The sequence below is a fragment of the Sinocyclocheilus rhinocerous genome, unplaced genomic scaffold (assembly GCF_001515625.1).
Source record: "Sinocyclocheilus rhinocerous isolate Xijiao unplaced genomic scaffold, SAMN03320098_v1.1 scaffold7968, whole genome shotgun sequence".
In the NCBI taxonomy this organism is placed as follows: domain Eukaryota; kingdom Metazoa; phylum Chordata; class Actinopteri; order Cypriniformes; family Cyprinidae; genus Sinocyclocheilus; species Sinocyclocheilus rhinocerous.
The window spans coordinates 16,737-23,066 of record NW_015662066.1 but is presented as its reverse complement, the minus strand read 5'-3'; the positions used below and the strand labels follow the sequence as shown (position 1 = coordinate 23,066).

The following is a 6,330-nucleotide window of genomic DNA, read 5'->3' as shown; positions in this document are numbered from 1 at the left end:
GGTGATGAGAGAGCGCGCTTGAGAAACAGTTTAGAGAGGAGAAATCAATCTACATATAAAATATTGGTCACAGATTATTGGTCATTTTCTAAATAATAAAAGTATAGCGCATCCAGTAGTAATTATATATAAATAAATCGATTTTTACCAATGCAAATATGTTAGAAACGATGCATCGCGATATGAATGACAACTTGTAGCCGATGCACACTTTTTAAACCAATGCATCGCATCATTAACTTTTTATGCCGATGCACTGAGCGAATCGGGGAATCTTCCCATCCCTAGCTGGAATGATTGTAGTGATCGATCTCTTCCATGACATGATGGACACACACTGATTTCACTCTTTACTTCACTTAAACACACACGTACAGAAATATGATTTGATGCTAAATGATTTTATTAAGATCAATAAATAAACAGGGCAGGGAGATAAAAACATTCATATAATAAATTAATTAAAATCAAGGTAATGTTGGAGGAAAGGAGGGGTAATAAATTAAGTCATGAGGGGAAGGGGGGTTAAAACGGAATTTAAAAAATGTTAAAATCCATTGATTAAAAACACTCAGGAGGGGGAGACCTGGGGAAAGAAAAGAGCAAAGTCTCATAAACAGTTTCTTCTGCACACTTTGTTGAACATGTAACAGCTCACACCTCGTATTTCTGCTTCATGAACGTCAGAAATGCTCCTCATCGGCTGATTCTCTTCATCTCACACCTGAACACATCACAAAATCCCAAAGATTAAAAATAAGTCATGATGTGAATTTGACAGTACAAATTTTTCTGATTAAAAGAGATTTGATGATTTCTACGATTATCTTCAAATGTGTACGAGTTAAACTCCACAACTGTATCATAACTGCTGTTTTATCGTCTCATTCATCAAATACAGTGAACATATAAACGGCTGCATCTCACTGAACACAAGGAAATCATGTATGTTATTATATACTGCTACAGCAATGTTGTCCACGCTTCAAATGACATTACTAGACTTTTATCTTTGTGTAAAAGGAATAAAGCAGCAGATCCTCCAGATCAGTGTCTGTATCTGATGGGGTTTGTTTCGCTGATGGGCAGGACTTTGACAGGAACAGCACAAGCTTTCACACACTCGACCGTATTTGACTCTTTCCACATTTGGCTGAGTCGCTGCTGCATCTTAGCTCCAGTAAAAACTCTTGTTTGACTGAGAAGGGAACAATTTGACATCATCAGTCTTATTTCTGGCCACGCTTTTATGTTAATAATGTAATTTTCTTCAGAATTATGCATGAATTAATAAGTATGCGTGTGAGAGAGACGGAGAACAGCACTTTTGTGTTTGAGCTATTTTCATGATATCATCTATATATGAAATTACTATGAACTAATGGAAACCCTAGCCTGTTCACTGAAGATATATTCAAGTAAACTTTAAATTGAGAATAAAGTGCTAAATAAATGAGCAAACAAACACAAGCCCAAATGAGCATCGGTGTGGTAACAGGACCAAGTCTGGAGTAATGATGCTGAAAATCCAGCTTTGAGCACAAGAATAAATCACACCTTACGATATATTCACACAGAGAACAGCTATTTGAAACTGAAATATTTCAGATGCATTTTACTGTATTTATACTGAGACCTCTTTCAACACATCTTGCCAATACAAAACTTTTGAAAAGTTGTGTGTTATAATATTATATGTAACTTGACAGCCATACTAAATAATTCTTGATTTCAGTAAAACAGACTTAATTTACTTTATCCAATTAATTTGTCCAAAGAGTGGACTTAAAATTTTAATTGAATTAGAAAATGTTTTCTCAGCTTTTGGGAGCAAGTAGAACTAAAGAAAATAGAGCCCATGTAAAGAAATTGTGTTTTCTTTGCATGAAAAATTCCTTGTTGAGCACAGGCCTTGAGAATAATAACTATAATAACTATTTTAGCGTCCACACCAATGGACCACACTGTTCTGTTAATCAAATGCAACTTTAAAAGTCGGTGGATTCTGATTGGCTGTTGATGTTTTTATCATTCATCAGTTGAGAAAAAAGTGATTTCAATTATATTGTGAAGCTGATGTAATCAATGCTGCAGGACTAAAGATGTGATGCTCACACTAGCAGTGCAGTCAAGAGCCTCAACACGAGTGTTACAGCTTCAAGATTCACTTTATTGATGATCAACAGCTTACAGAAACAGCAGCTGTCCAGAGAAACTTCAGCTCATCACTAGATGTGTTATCTTGCACTGTGGTCAGGTCCCTCGCGAACTTCATTTATAAAGGACACACCCTGTCCTGTCTTCTGGCCAAGGGTAAACAGCCTGGACACTGCGAACTTCATTTATAAAGGACACACTCTGTCCTGTCCTCTGATCAAGGGTAAACAGCCTGGAAACTGCGCGGTCTGTGTGCCGATCACATGACGTGGAGCTCTCACAAAACACTGGTGCTGTGTGTTCAGCTCTTCCAGTTCCCAGCCCAATTCCCTTTAAATCCTAATATCCCACTGTATCCTTATTTACCCTTCAGATATACTTTCCCTTCTACCCACACTATATCAGCATCTTCTACCTCTCTATATATACTTATCCTACATTCTCTTCATTAAACCTGTATTATTCAGAAACTTAAACAACACATTTACCATACTGTTTCTAATATATTCTTTCATGTTAACTCTTTTCCTTCATTCTTCCATACTTCTTCTCTTAGCACTTCTCTTTCTTCATCATAACCATTACAATTAATAATGTTCTACAGTTTCACAGTCCACATTTCACTTTTGGTTATCAATACTGACTATTGCTGAATATGAATCTGAACAAATGACCGCATTTTGTATTTCTCTTTCCTTAATTAATTGTACTGCTAGCAGAATAGCCATCAATTCACCTGTATATACTGACCGTTGATCATTTATTCTAGCTTTTTTCTTCATCAGTAACTTTGGCACATTAACTGCCACTCCTACTCTCCCTCCTTATTTGGAGGCATCTGTGTATATCCGTATATTATTTCCATACATAAGTCCTAAATACTCCTTTGTTCTCATTACTTCCATCTCATTACTTCATTCTCTTTGTCTTATCTTCAGTCATGTTAAATCTACTACTGGCTGAGGAAGAATCCATAAGGGGTTATGTGGATACATTACTCTTGGTACACATCTATAATTGTTTCCTAACATATTCCTAGTATTTTCTTTGTTGGATGAACCTCATCCTGACTCTTAAGATTTGTCCAATATACAGCCATTCATGTTGCCTTCATATATCAAGCGGCATTTCATTTATCTCTACTTGCATTGCTGCAGTAGGTGTTGTTGGATATGCCCCACAGCAAATTCTCAATGCTTGCACTTGAATTCTGTCCAATTTCTCTAACTGAGATTTTGCAGCCAGCCCATATGCTATACTTCCATAATCTAGCACAGATCTTATCATTGCTATATAAACTGTTTGAAGCGCCCCTCTATCTGCTCCCCACTCTTGTCCTGCCATACATTTCATTACATTTAAAACTCTTTTACACTTACTCACTATCTTATCAATATGTTCTTTCCATGTAAGTCTAGTATCCAGCCACATTCCTAGGAATCTAATTGATGTCTCTCGTGCCATTTCTTTGTTTTATATTCTTAACTTCCATTCACTGTCTACTTGTTAGAAAATATAATAGTTTGTGACTTCTCCACAGAAAACTTAAATCCCGATTTGTATGACCATTTAACTACCTCATCCACAGCCTTCTGCAATTTTCCCCATATTGAACTTATTGTTTCTTCCTTTCTTGTTTCTTCCATTCACAAATGTTTACAGAACAAGCGGGAACCCAGTGTGCCTGTAGTTTTCTCTATTTCCATTTTATCACGTGATAGAAAGTCTGAGGCCTTCTAAAGCCATACGGCTGACTCATCTAATCTTGCGGCCTGTTATGCATCAAACTAATTAGATTAGAAAGACTTTATTGTCCCGAAGGAAAATTGTCTTGGACACATACAATCCAGTGACTGCTGCTTAAATAAGTAACATAATACAATACATACACACGCATGCACAAAATATACATGAATATCGTTATCGTTACAACACCGTTATGGGGGCAAACCTCTGGCTGACTTGTCATTTAAAGCTTTGATGGACAGAGGGACAAAGGAATTCTTAAAGCGGTTAAGCCTGCACTGGGGAAGTCTAAAGCGTCTTCCTGAGGGAAGAAGCTGATACTCAGGGTGGAGGACATGGGTGGGATCTGAAATAATTTTCCGGGCCTGTCTGATGATGGTTTCAGCAAAGACAGCCTGAAGTGTGGGATGCTGCTTAACTCCCATGATTTTCATGGCTCTCTGTGTTAACCTTGTAATCTGTGCTTTCAGCTGTACATTGAGATTGCCAAACCAGGCAGAGATGCCATACCGCAGAAGGCTCTCAATTACAGCATGATAGAAGAGAAGCAACACTCCCTGGTTAACACCAAAGACCCGCAGCCTACGTAAAAAGTGTAGTCGCTGTTGAACCTTAGTACAGATGTTTTCTACCTGAACACTCCATGTCAGTTTGTTATCAATGTGTATGCCCAGATATCTGTAGGAATCAACCTGGACTATGTTCTGGTCATTGATGGCCACTGGTAAGTGGTCTCCAATGGATTTGGGATCAAACACCATCTCCACTGTTTTCTTAGTGTTGATGATGAGAGAATGTTTGTCGCACCACTGAACAAAGTTCTGAACCTCATGTTTATATGCAACAGAATCTGATGTATCTAACATGAGACCCAGGATAACTGTATCATCAGAGAACTTAATCATGTAATTGTTAGCAGTAATACATGTACATTCATTAGTGTACAGTGTGACCGGTACTGGGGAACTAACACACCACTGAGGAGCGGCAGTGCTGATGGTCAAAGGTTCAGACAACGTCCTATTCACCCTGACCTGCTGACTACGATTAGTCAGAAATGAGTGGAACCACTTAATAATAAAGGGGTTGACATTCATCCGCTGCAGTGTTTTCAAGAGAACATGAGGCTGCAGAGTGTTAAAGGCTGAAGTAAAATCTACAAACAACAGTCTGGCATAGGCCTTAGGATTCTCAAGATGTTTAGTCACTAGGTGCACTATACTGTTGATTGCATCATCAGTGCCTCTCTGGTGTTTATATGCAAACTGGTAGGGATCTAACTGTGGGCCTACATCAAGCTGTAGTTTGCTCATAATGAGCTTTTCCATGCACTTCATCACAACAGAAGTTAAGGCAATAGGTCTAAAATCGTTATTTTCCTGCGGGCAGGGTTTCTTAGGGACAGGTGTAATAATTGCCTTTTTCCATTGTGTCGGTACAGTGTGAGAATGCAGGGACCTCTGGAAAATGGGGCACCAGGCAGGTGTCAGTTCATCTGCACATGTTCTTAATAGAAAAGCAGAGATGCCATCTGGACCTGTGGCCTTATTGACATTGATTTGCTTAAGAACCTTGTTGATAAATTTAGGGTCAATCTCTAGCTTATCAGTATCATCAATAGCAATACTATCAAGCACCATATCACATTCAACTGAGAAATCATGATTGTCAAACCTCTTATTAAAATAATTCAATTCATTTGCTTTTTCCAGTTCATCTACAACATGCAAAGATTTCTAAGTAAGATTCGAAGTTCATCCATCTTATTCCTCAACGACCTTGCGTTACTCAGGATCATAGATGGCAGTGGGGGTCGATTACCTCTTTTCCATAGACGTTGTCGTGCACCTCCTCTCTGGCCTCTTCTTCGCAGTTGCTGATGACGTGGAGCTCTCATGCCCTCCGGCAAGTTTTTAATAAACGATCAGGACAGATCTGATGCATATCCACAGTAGCGTAGAGACAGGAGTGCCTCCCTCGAATAAACCAGCGCCCCACTGCCACTAGTTTTACAAGTGGAGAGAGGTTCACACAGGAGCACCATCGCCAACAAAAAAAGTCCCAAGACACACGTCACTATTCAGTCCTTGTCCCGATCACACGAATTGCACAGAGCGCACAAAATGCTCACAAAAAGTCAGCCAAATACAAAACTTACAAAACAAACTTATAAACAAACAAACAGCAGCACGAGTGTGTGTGTCGCCGCAGTGCAGTGGAAGTGCGGTGCAAGAATTGAGCCTTGTGGGACTCTGCATGTCATGGACGTCCACTTAGACTTGTGCTCTCCTAATAATGAGAAAGAACCAAATTGCCTATCATAGCTATGCAGATGACACCCAGATTTACCTAGCCTTATCTCCAAATGACTACAGCCCCATTGACTCCCTCTGCCAATGCATTGATGAAATTAACAGTTGGATGTGC

General features: G+C 39.0%; 1 pseudogene; it reads left to right on the top strand.

The window, feature by feature from the left end:
• The first annotated feature begins 1,476 nt into the window (after window positions 1-1,476).
• Window positions 1,477-6,330, top strand: part of LOC107727431 (neoverrucotoxin subunit beta-like) — a 7,970-nt pseudogene continuing 3,116 nt past the window's right edge.